Below are 13,764 nucleotides of genomic sequence, written 5' to 3' on the forward strand. Positions count from 1 at the left end.
AGCATGAGGAAACTGGACACCAAAATTCAAAACATGAGAAGCAGAACAATAGGATACAGTACAGGAAGTACAAAAGTAAACCTTGATTTCTTCTTTATAACTTTGACTAAGGCTGACCCAATGACTACCTCACAGCAGTATTCAGTTATTGCAAAGGAAAGTGATATAATTGCACAATGCCTCCCGCAAATCCCTTGGTTTTTAACATACTGATGAGATGATCTGGTCAGGAACTTCCAGAAGGTATTAGACCAATAGAGAAAACTCAGAACAGCTCCACACTCTAGATCTGGCCTTAGCTAATAGCATTCATTTATTCTTTTAGTCCACACACTCGTTTACTTGTTGTTTTAAGCAAGCATGTTGTGAGTGCCAACTATATGTGTGATGGTATATAATGATGAATCATCCATGGCTCCCATCTTCCAGGAGTTTGCCATGTAGCATGTCCTCATGTAGTATCTACAAAATTGAACAGATTTTCTGGGTTCAGTCTACTATAAAATCTACATCCAAAAGAAATGCAGAGGAATACTTAGTGAAAGTGAGAACTCACTTTCTTTTCCCAAAAAACCATGCACTACCAGGAATTCTGAGGTATATGTTTGGCCTTAGATTCATATTTTGTTCCATTTATCACAGATTTTTTATCTTTAATATCATGACAATTTAAAGATCATGGAATTTTTCTGTCATCAGCAATATTCAGATAATTTTGACATGACAATGAGGATAAAGATTCTCCCTTCCTCAATTCTACATCTACCTGAAGTAACCCCGTGGAGTACCTTACTAAATCAAAGACATGATCTGAGCCAACTTCCAGATCATTAGAGAATCCGTTTCACAGCATCCTTCATAGGTTTTCCTTTCAGAGCATTACCTCCCGAGAGCCACCTCTGGTTACGTTTTGACATAGTGTTAGTTGTAATGCTGCCATTCACATTTTTTACACTGCAGCAATTATTTTAACAAACATTCTAAATTTCTTCATGTAATTGTTATAATTTTAACTTCATATAATTAAATTCTCAGTAACTGAAGTACTAATCTGGGAATAATATCTCTCCATTCATTTTTCTAGCTGCCATGCTTTTTCTCCATACTAAATCACTCAATAATATGAGAATGCTAGTAAGAATATTTTTTCTATCATTTAGCACAAAATATAAAAACTGAGCTTATCAGTGGGACCACTGAAGTAGAAAATTTCAGGGTAACAAGTACTCTCTTTAACTGTAGGTATAAACATGGATTGCGTTGTGTAATTATTCAATAGAAAACATGAACCTGAAAATTTGTATATTTTTTGGTTAAATATTTCCCATTAATAAGATTCAACATGAAGAAGGACAACAACACAGAAAAAGGCACAGATATTTATTCCTTACTTACAGGACAAAGCATTGATTAAACTGACATCAAAATTATGGAAATGTTTATTTCTAAATAGTACAATGGTCTGTTATAAAGTTTTTTTAAAGATTATAAAATACTATATAATGAGAAATTATTATGTTTATCATGATAAAAATATACACAAAATAATAACTAACCATAATTCTATATATCAAAAATATACATAAAATATGCTCACCTAGAAGTCTATATTTTTATTTGTCTTTGAGGAAAAAAAATATTTCAAAAGAGTATGCATAAAATAAACCCACTTCTTTAAAAATACTTAAATATAACTTGCTATTACATTTTAAATCTCATTATATGTTTTTAATTCATAAGAAAAACCTGCAAACTATACAAGCTATTGAAATTTATTAATTATATGAATCAAATGTTGAGAAATATTTATATTTTAGCATAAGTTACTGTAATATTTGAATTGTTTGCTAAGTATCTATTTTTTAATAAAAATACATATTTATGGGTAGAAAAATTAAAGCTCATAGCCATAAACCTGAAAATATAGAACAATAAAATGTTACAGAAGATGTCCATGTGTATCTTATTGTTTTTCATTATTTTTCAAACTATTTAACATAACCATATTATTTCATAATTGCAAAAATACAAATTTTAATTAAAATGAAATTTTCTATAAACAAGCCAAATGGATTTATGAATTAAAATCTAACTTCAGATGAAATGCAAAAGTAAAAAAATTAAATAATAAACCACATATTCATTAATACCTTAAATGTAATGCTAAGATAAAATGAAGATTTTATTTGTGATATTGTTATACATTACTTTTATTTATTTATTTATTTTTGTGACAGAGTCTGGCTCTATCACCCAGACTACAGTGCAGTGGCGTGATCTCAGCTCACTGCATCCTCCACCTCCCAGTTCAAGCAATTGTCCTGCCTCAGCCTCCCGAGTAGCTGGGACTAAACGTGCCCACCACTATGCCTGGCTAATTTTTGTATTTTTTTTTTTTTTTTTTTTTTTTAGTAGAGACGAGGTTTCATCATGTTGGCCAGGCTGGTCTCAAACTCTTGACCTCAAGTGATCCGTCCACCTTGGTCTCCCAACATGCTGGGATTACAGGCATAAGCCACCCTGCTCACCCTCTATATTACTTTTAACTATCCCATACCATTAAATTTTGCACTAGTAAAATCTCAGTCAATCATATTTGGAAAGATGTGCTTATGGATATAAGAGGCAGATAATTTTAGATCTTTCTTTTTCAAGACTTGGTAGAACTGACTTCACATTGAATATAAATTACTCCTAAAATGTGAAATGCTCTAGTAGTTTTAAATTGCTCTAGATCATGCTTGTTCAACTTCTCAATTATTCCTATATTTTCTCTAAATCTAATATATGTAAAACAGTAAAATGTACACTTGCAACAAATAAGTTATTAAATCTAGATCACCATGTTGTTGACACGTTGAAGGGGTTAAAAGGAAGAGTGTGAGTAATATACCAGGTTTTCACTGGTAGTTACATTATATAAAAAAAAAATCTTCTCTTCTATACATAGACAAAACACAAACCTTAATCAATAGAGACTTCATAAAATGCACATTAGTTATTTTATACTATCTGCTCTCCAGTTTAGATAATTGCTGCTACCTGTAGCCTAAACCATTAACCTCTCAACCTTAGCAAATCGAGGTTTCCTAGCAAAAACCACACTACCGAAAGGAAGCCACATTTCCAACAGGACAGAGAGAGCAGTTTGTTAATCAAGAGAGACTGCACCACATTGCATTTGAGAACTCATGAAAAATTGTAGTGGCGTTTTGTTTTCTTTCGAAAACAGCTTCTTATAAGCTCCTAAATGGACTCTCCTTATCCCCAGCCATGAAAAACAGCAGTGTTTCCAACTTTTCACCTTTCAACCAATGTGTCCCTGTAGTATTCACAGTACTATGAAAGAGATTCTTGACAATGTCACTGCAGACCACCCCAGAAGTGGAGTCCTGCCAATGTAAACCATTATTACAGTACTGACCGCTCGTCTCATGCTGTGAGGTCATTCAGAAACTTCCCCTGCTTCCCTATTGCTCACACTGTCTCTGAAGAGTGACATCCTCCCTTGAACCATAGACAGTGAGGCAAGCCCCCTGCTACTGATTCCCATCCAGATTGCTATGGACAACATCCACACTTTGATGCTACTGAATGGCCTTTCTTTCTTCGGAGGGAGAATCAAAGAACATTCAAAGTAAAAAACAACTTGCGATGACACAGAAATGTTCACAAACTGTTGCAGTCTTTGCTGTGGAATTTTCCTCACATCCAAAGCTTATAACAAGCAATGAAGCTACATTGAGCATAATTATTTAATAATAAAAGCACCAAATAATATAAGAGCTATGTTTTTGCCAGAATCACATTTAACTTTTGGGGAAAAAATGATTTGGATGCAAATTTAGTTTTTAGTCACTGACATTGGAGGACTTAAATGAAATTGATTGTAAGACATGGTGACTATTAGTTAATATTAAATAACTGACCTGTCACACACAATTTGTATGGAGTGCACAGAAAGTTGAAGTTGTTATATTTTGAGAAATTTCTATGCAAAAGTAAGAGAACATGGATAAGCATTCAATGCTCCTAAGAATCAACTTATCTAACGATTTTTTTCCTTAAAATAACTCTCATATATTAGACATTTTCATATACTTGCCCAGATCTTGCCAGGTTGCCCTTACAAAGACAGGGAAAGATAACACACTTTCAGTCTTTAATAAAAGTGCCTTTTCCCTCTGATGGACTGGAGAACCTGTTCCTTTATGTTCCTATCTTATGCCTTTGCATTTTCATTGCCTTTCATTAAATGTTAGTACAGAGCCAAGAATGAAAAATTGTCCACTTCATTCATTTACCAGGAAACCAACTGAATTTAGGCTCAGCAGCACTTACATTCCAACCAGAGTGGATAACTGCCATGGCCCTGGATGAAAAGAATCATATAAGGCTAAATAATCAGGAGAAGGAAAATGTTGTGTTCTCACCCTCCTGGAAATAAATCACTCTATAGAAGAAGAGGCAAAGTGTAAAAAGATAAGTCCCAAATGATGGGAGGGATTTTGGTATAAATAATTAATAATTATTCCTGTCTAAAATTGGAGAAAAATTCACAGAGGAGCTTACACACAAAAAGGGCTTTAATGGAAAATTAAGAGTTCTCCAAATGGAGGAAGCAGAAGGCAAGTGTTTCAGGGTGGCAACACAGATGACAGCACATGCTAAGGTACAAAGCCATGGAGAAAAAGCATGGCAGGCTTCGGTTGGAAGTGATGCAGTGATGTGTTGGTAAATATTTAACAACTGGCTCTCTGGAAATAAACAAAAACAGCAACATGACGTAAGTGAGTGCAGAGTTTGGAAAAGATACACAACACGGGCTGTCATGAACCAGTATGACTAGCTCCTGCACACTACTGGTGTTGGGAAACATGGTAGTCGGCTCACCACTTTCTTACATAAAAGATACAAAGGTAATTGAACCTTTAGGAAAATGCTTAATTTCATCAAGCAGTCATTCTAAACTTTTAGCTTTTTTTTTTTTTTTGGCTTAGAGGTCTTCAAGCATCAAAATGTGTCTTGTAACCCTGTCATTTATAATTGTGTTGCATTTAACAATATATCTACTCTGCTCTGGGCTGATGAAAAGATAATCAAGCTTGTTAGAATACTATGTTAAGTAAGAGTTACTAGAACCCTCACTGAGGTCAAAAGATTCTAAGACAGGTTTCTGATAACTATTGTAAGGCTTTATTTCCAGATTCAGAATTGGGATTTGAAGGGTTGAGGTGGCTAAGCTAATAATCCCCAGATACATGAAATTACAATATAAGGATGTAAGTATCACAAATATTATTTTTCTGGTTTACACTATAAAATATCAGCTAGTTCATTTATGCTAGAAAGAAGCAAAAGCAACAACAAAAAAAGTATTTCATTATTCTACTAATAGAAAAAAAATCCAGCAAATGTGTGTAATTAAATTGACTGTAAATAAGTTAATTGTAATTAAAATAATTTTAAGTAAGTTAATGTATATCGGTCATCTCATTAATGCAGGAGCCCCAAGCAAAATCCTTATAGTGTCTAGCAGGTCATATAAATGAATGCAATGGAGCCAAGTAAAATATAGCAGAAATAAAATCAAGCGTCATGGACTGAATGAACTTGAAAAGAGCAGCTACTGCTCAAGTGTTGCTATCATGGAATGGAGGCTCCTTTAAGAAAAACTGGGATTTTGTGTAAAATTTTCTCATTCTTAAAGGTTAGCAAGTAATTCATACTTTAAACACACTGTGTGGGCCAAACAAAACATGTCAGTGGGCAGGATTCTGCCTGTTAGCCACCAACTCCAGACCTTTTGCTTTCATTCATTCTAAACAGTGCAATGTGGTTTGTATTATGTGGTATTGGCAGGCAGGTAGTATGCAGAGCTAACGTGCCTGGATTTATTTTACTTATTAATTACTTTATATCCTGCCTTGTTCCCAGATGTATTTGAGATAGTTTATTAAAAAATCATACACTAATATAATAGAGTATTGAGGTGAAGGGAAAAAGGATTAAAATCATAATTAGAGTCCTGGGGAGAGGTAATATAAAGAAATAAAAGACATAAAGTGCAATAAAGTTACTGAAGATGAGATGATAGCACTTCACTGAGCTTCACAGCAGCCAAAGCAAAAAGTGGAAAAAAATCTGTTATAAGATTTATTTACATCATGTGTGAGGTAAAACACACTAGGTAATCAGGAGAAACATAGCTTTGCAAAGCACTAAGGTCATAGAAGGACTTATGCTAAAGGTCCATTTTTTTTTTCAGCAATAGAATAACTTTTCTCCCATAGGAATGATCTGGTAGTCTTATCTCTAGTAACTGAGGTCAGTGAAATCACCGCCTATACTAGAAGCACAATATTTACACACTATTTTCAGGAGCCTTTGTCAAATAATATTATTTTCTCCTTCCTGCCCAGATACCTAAAAAGGGAAACTTCTCCTGCCCCCACCATGGATTCACCCATCCCTACTCTCAGTAAACTTTGTGGCCAGAACTTTAATTAAAACCAGGACAGTTGTCAAAATTAAATTCCATTTAATATTCATTTAACACCTACAAAATGTCAAGTATGGTGTCAAGTGCTTGGTAATTTACAAGGAGAAGTAAAGAAGAAAAAAAGTAACCTGCTTTTAATGAGCTTCCTTTCTAGTAAAGGAAACAAATAGGTTCTCAAATAATTATAAGATGGTATGCTAGGTCACCTTTAAAATGTATACAAAGCACAGAGGTAACAGAGAGAAGAGCATGATTATTTCTCTCTTAGAGAGATAGGAAAAAGCTCCCAAGAGAATATACAGGATACTCAGGAACTTATATTAAATGATGATTAGAAGTTTGCAGGTGTCTTTTGAGAAAGATAAGGGACTTATCAATAAATGAAAAAATACTTTCTATCAATCCCTCTTGGTAGCATCCATCTCATTCTTAATTATGTTCACATCACTCCATTAAACAATTCTGATGGCTCCCTTTTATTATTTCCCTTGCCTCCATATAACTCACTCCTACTGCCCACATGGCAGAATTCTATTCATTCCAATTAGCTATCATCCCTCTGACATATACATAGCTCCAAGAAAATTGGTATTTTCTATTCTGGTTTCCCTACTCTATCCTTTATGACTTTAAGTTACGTGGCATATGTGGCAGCCACACTTACCCTGGAACTTGCACAATACCTATGGAACTAAGAATGCTTGTAAACATTGATTCACTGGTGCCTCATTATTCAGATATGCTGGCTGCTTTAATCAGACTCACTGTCCATAGTTAGCTCTCTTCCTACATCTTTAGTCTTTGGGTATTATTTTTTTCTTATTAATTCTTCCATTCCTTCTCTATGTCTAAACAACCTCTCTTTGCCCATAACTTCATGACAAATCCCATTACTTCTTTGAAAATCCTCTCACTTTGCCCAGTGTGATAGATCTAACTTCTATTGAGGAAACATTGCATCAATTTCTCAGAGTATTACAGCTGTTTAACCAAACAACTATCGTTTTCCAAGAGAATACTGATGTATTCTATCTATTGCTTTAATATACCTGGTCTTCCCATTCTTACCTCTTACCTCTACGGTAGAAATTCTGCTAATGAAATAAAACACTCTTGATTAGAAAGACAAGATACTTAAAGTATAGAACTCAAATGCATTTTAACTCTACATCCTAAGACAAGGAAAACAGATTTAGCAAAAGAGCATCAGAGATACTTCTGTGGTTATCTACAAATGTCAGATTCTCTTTTATATATATTGAAATTCAAGGAGGGACAAAGGAATCAGAAAAGAAAAGCAACAAAATATTAGAAGACCAGAAAGATAATTAAATTCAATGTCTAAGAAAGATCATAAATGTTGAGAAGAAAATAAAAAGACAGTTCTAAAGACACAAATTCAGTCGTAAACCTCCCACTTTGAGGAGCCAACATGGTTTGCACTCTAAATTGGTTATGAGTTCTGCTTTTAATAAGATGCAGAGAATCTCACAGGTAGGTGTTTTTAGACAGGAAGAGACATTACCTCTGATGAACTGGTGTGCCTTAATTCAGACAGAGTGAGGGGCCAACACTTCACAGCAGTATCTTTCCCTAAATCCACAAGTTGACATAGAAGCACCATAGTTGAGTAAAGGACAGTACACATTTAAGTTATAAAATTTTGCATCTCTTGACTTAGATTTTCATTCCTTATACATTGTTTCTGGCTATGCCTTAGAGCACTATATAACTTTCCCCTGAAAAAAGTTTCCAAGAAGAATGGTGCCAAAGAGGAGGAAGGTTCTCATAAACATCAGGAGGACAAACAGCAATTTCTCCTTCATCAAAAGAAGGGATTAGAAAAAGGAGATTCAAAGAGATAGGAACTGCAGGAGATTATATGACCTTTAAAGTATAGAGGAAGAAGATTCTTTGCCAAGGGTTGAACGTAAAAGAGTACAGAATGTGAAGAAATTCAAGCAACAGAAAAGAGACCAATATACTTCCACAGCTAATTTGCTTTTGCTAGTACTTCATTTTCACTCCAATTTCAAAATAATTTATTTCTGTCAAGGGCAATGCCAGCTATTTCAGTATACAGGAAGAACCCAGGAAGAACTAAAGTCATTGAGATAACAAACAGCTACTCCCTGTGTCTGTTAATAGATCAGCCTCAGATCCTAAATTTGCACCCTGTTGGTGAGGAAGTAGATATCTTGGTGCTGTTGCTCCAATAGTTTCAAAAAGAGGGTGAGGAATAGAAAAAAAATTGCTGATTCAGAGAGTTAGGAGAGACATGGAGGAGGGTTTTATTGACCTGGGGTTTGCATTTTTTTTTTAATGGTTAAAAATAAACCCATTAATTTAAGTCTCTAAGAACATCTTTGGTCTTAATAACAGAGTTGGCAAAGCTGCTGTGAGAGAAACAATAAGAAATAAACTTAGTTTTTCTTTTAACATACAATTATTGTCTTATTAAATGTAAATTTAATCCCTATTTGAGACATGTAATTTAAATTGTGACCAAAAATATTATAGGCATGCTGAATACTTCTAATTAAATCAGGTGGCCTTATTTTAATGAAGGGAGAATTTGGAGGCAATACCAATTGCAGTAACAAGCTGATGACTTGTTTTTCACAGTCAACATATCATTAGCATTGGGACCCCAGAAAGAGAGTATTTTTTTAAATAAACTTTTACAATTAAAGACTAGGTACACAAAACATAGTCTACCCATAGGTTTCTTTCTTTCTTTCTTTTTTCTTTAAGTGCTATTTGAAATAGACATAGACTAAACAAATTAAATGTGCAAAAACACACCTGGTCCTTATCTAACCAACAGCTAAACCTTGGTATAAAAACTACACAAACTTATCAGCTGCTTGCTTTGCTCAGTTAGCATTGTCTTCTGAGTTTATTTTTTAAGATGTAGGGTATGCATGGTAATCACTTAGACACTTAAGGCTTTTTTAAGCTTTATGGAATAAAATATAAATTGTTTACTGAATCAGGGTATGGATAGGAGATCTAAATTCTCTTACTTTTAATATTTCTTTTTGAAATCTGCCCTTCTGGACAGAAATTTCAAGCAACAGTTCCCAGCAAACATATGGGGAAGCCCATTGGAAATATTGTAAGGTAAATTAATAATGGCAGATGCCAGCATGTCTGGATGTTGTTTATGCTGAAGAGTACTGCATTCTTTATGTTTTGAAATTATTCTGTTGTAACCACTTTCAGATTCTTTTAGTTTGGCAATGCATTCTACTCTCAAAAGGTGTCTGCATTTATTTGACTACAGAAAATATTTACTTTAGTAAAGGGCAGCTTAACCTTTGTTTAAATTTGAGGTGAGTTAAAGGTCACTGTAATTATTTGCTGTATTATTTGTGTCAGATTTGAATTACTATGAATACAGCACATGCATTGCCCTTTATTATGAAATAAGCTAAAAGAAACTCAACTTCTGCATACAGCCAGCATATTTTATGGAACCAATCAGTTTTGCAGAACGTTTTCAAGGTTCTCTCTTGGACTGTGATTGACTGAAAGTGCTTGAGGTTAAGGTCCTTTCCCAGAGGGAGGGAAAGAGGCGATTTAACACGGCAGCTCAGTCTTCCCCCACCTCTAGCTATGTTTTTGATGGCTAGCAGCCAGCATATGGACAGAGTGGGGTTCAAGGCTATTAGAGAAAAACTGCAAGCAGTCACTTTTGAAACAAATATATAGACAGGGGACTAGAGGATTGGACTTACTGAGCAGAGGACGATTTCAGAACAGATACGCAAGGATCCTCAACTATTCAATGAGGAAAAATTCAAAGTTAAAACATGAAGACTGAGACATGCAAACTCAGTGAAAAATAAGGAGAAGATGATGGAAAATTTTTGAAATTAAATAGCTTAGGGCATAAAAGTGGGTGAACCTTCATTCTTGGTCTTTATCCTTCAATTATGGAAATAAAATGATGTACCACAACATGTTGACCCCACCTTTAAACACATACACCCATGTCAACCAAAGATATTTATGCATGATTCTGATGACAAAGAAATATCAAGGTTCAGTTAACGACTGAACTACATTAGTGTGGAGTTTGTTTACTTTGGAGGATGCATTACGCGATAGAAATGAGTAGCACATTTAACTACAGTGAAAACAATGAAATTTGTACTTCCAAATTAAACGGATATGGAAAAGTGGCAAGTATCTTTTGCTCATATAAAGATACTATTATCCTTTCTGGATGATTAATTCATTTGTAGTACATAGAAAGTGACTGGCACATAGTAAGCATTTAATAAATGTCAGCCATTATTTATTGTCACTGTCACTACTACTGTTATTAGTCAAATGCTTAAGACTAAAAACTATATCTATAGGAAATGAAGACTTTTGGCACAAGCGAAAGAGAAGGTAAAATGAAAGCCAGCTGTATTTCTCTACAACAAAATCATTCAGTATGGATAAGATTTGGTGAAAAGTCTCACTCAAGACATGGGGAGAAGATATCCATATAATTAACACTATGATCACAAAAAGGGAAGAAAATATGGCCAGAATAGAAAGGAAAAACTCGAAAGCATAGGTAAATATTGATGGTGATGGTAATTATAGCCCAACAGCTAGCCAGGATTTTATTTATTCAGGATAGAAACTCAGTATTCAGTTATGGCCAAAATTTTCTTCCTTTAAGATTCTTAATCAACCTTTTTGAAACACAATAAATAATCTCAAACTAAATGAGCTGTCACTTAAATTTTACAATCCAGTGCTTTTTAGTTTATTCACAGAAAGACTTGGATAACCATCAGTACAAACTAATTTTAGAACACTTTCATCATCCCCAAAAGAAACCTTCTACTCATTAGCTTCACTTCTATTTTTCCCAAATCCATCTTCCCCTAGTTTTAGGCAATTACCAATCGACAGTCTATCATGACAGATTTGACAATTATGTGCATTTCATATAAACAGAATCACACAATATGTGCTATTTAGGAGGGATTTGCTTCTTTCATTTAGCAGATATTTTCAAGGTTCATCCATGCTGTAGCATTTTATCAATCCTACATTCCTTTTTATTGTTGAGCAATATTCCATTATATTAATATATTACATTTTGCTTATCTATTCATCAATTAATTAATGTTTGGGTTTTTTCTACTTTTGGCTATTAAAAAGATACTTATTTGAACATTCAAATGTACACTTTTGTGTGAACATGTGTTTTCATTTTTCTTGCACATGTACGTAGGGATGGAGTTCTTGGGTCATAAGACAAATCTATGTTTAACATTTTAGGACATTGCCAAATTATTTTCACAGCATTTACACAATTTTACATTCTCATGAGCAGTGTATGAAGATTCAAATTTCTCCTTGTCAACACTCATTTTTTAATTTTTTTTGTAATAAGCATTCTAGTGAGTGTGAAGTAGTATTTCACTGTGGTTTTGATTTGCATTTCCTTAATTACTAATGACATTTAACAACTTTTCATGTGCTTAATGGCCATTTATATATTTTCTTTCAAACAATGTCTATTGAAATATTTTGCTCATTTAGATTTTTTTCTTTATATTCTTGAGTTTATATGTTCTGGATACTGGACATCTATTAGATATATGATTTACAGATATTTTCTTCCATTCTATGGGTTGCCTTTTCACTTTCTAATAGTGTCCTTTGATGAACAAGAGTTTTCAATTTTGCAGAGGAACAGTTTATCTCTTTTCTCTTTCATTGTGCTTCTGAAGCACAACGTGCTTCATTTTGAAGAAACCATTGCCAATCCAAGGTCAAAAAGATATACACCTGTTCACTTCTAAGAGTTTTATAGTTTCAGCTCTTACTTTTAGGTCTTTGATCTATTGGGGGCTATTTTTGTATGATACGAGCAAAAGATTTCAACATCATTCTTTTGCATGTTAATATCTGGTTGTCCCAGCATCACGTGTTGATAATATTATCCCCACCCTTACCCCCAGCCTTACATTGAATTGTCTTGAAATCATTTTTGAAAATTGTTTGACTATAAATAGAAGGGATATTTTATGGATTATTATCAGTTCCATTGCTGTTGGGTTTTTTTTTTTGGTATATCCTTATGCCACCACCAGATTATTACTATAAATTGTAGCAAGTTTTGAAATGTGAATCCTTCAACATTGTTTCTATTTTTCAAGATTACTTTGACTTTGCTGGATGCACTGAATGTTCACATGAATTTTAAGATCAGCTCACCAATTTTGCAAAGAAATAAAACAGCTGGAACTTAGATAGGAGTTGCATGAGTCTTTTGATTGATTTGGGATATATTGCCATCTTATCAATATTAACTATTCAAATCCATGAACATGGGATGTGTTTCAATTTATTTACTATTTGACTTTCCTTAATGATATTTTATACTTTTAGAAGTATAAATTTTGCACTTCTTTGGTTAAAATTATTTCTATTTTTTTTCTTTTTGATACTATTACAAGTCAGATTGTTCCCTTAATTTAATTTTTGGATTGTCCTTTATGAGTTTATGTAATTAAATTGTATATGTTCATCTTGTTCATCTTGTACTCTGCAACCTTGGCCAAACATGTTTATTAGCTCTAATAATTTTTAGTGGATTCCTGAGGATTTTCTATATACAAAGTTTCCATCATTTGCAAATATTTTTACTTCCTTTTTTCAATCTGGATATTTTAATTTTATTTCACTGCCTAATTCTAGAACCACTAGTACAATATTAAATAAGTGTCAATAGAACAAACAACATCCTTGTAAAAAGAAGATGATGAAGGAACTGGTCAATAATCTAATCTGTCATTTTAATACAATGGAGAAAGGGAAAAAAACTAAAGAAAGCAAGACGAATAAAATAATAAATGATATTAATTATTCTTTAAATATTGGGTAGAATTCACCAGTAAAGGCATCTTTAACTAGGATTTTCATTGTCTGAAGTGTTTAAGTTACTAATTCATTGTCTTCACTGGTTATAGGCCTATTGTGGTTTTTTATTTATTCTGCAGCCTGTTTCAGCAGTTTGTCTTTCTATAAATCTATCCTTTTAAGTTAACATAAGTGATACCTCCTTTCTCTTTCCTGATTTTAGTAATATGAGTCTCAGTAATTTAAATTCTATTTTTCTTTCTCTCTGGTCCATCTAACTAAATATTTGCCAACTTTATGGATGTTTTCAAAGATCCATTATTTCAATATTTCATTCCTTTTGCTTTATTTTTTTCCATTGTATTAAAATGACAAATTAGAGTATC

This window comes from Pongo abelii, chromosome 11 (genome assembly GCF_028885655.2).
Source record: "Pongo abelii isolate AG06213 chromosome 11, NHGRI_mPonAbe1-v2.0_pri, whole genome shotgun sequence".
Taxonomy (NCBI): Eukaryota; Metazoa; Chordata; class Mammalia; order Primates; family Hominidae; genus Pongo; species Pongo abelii.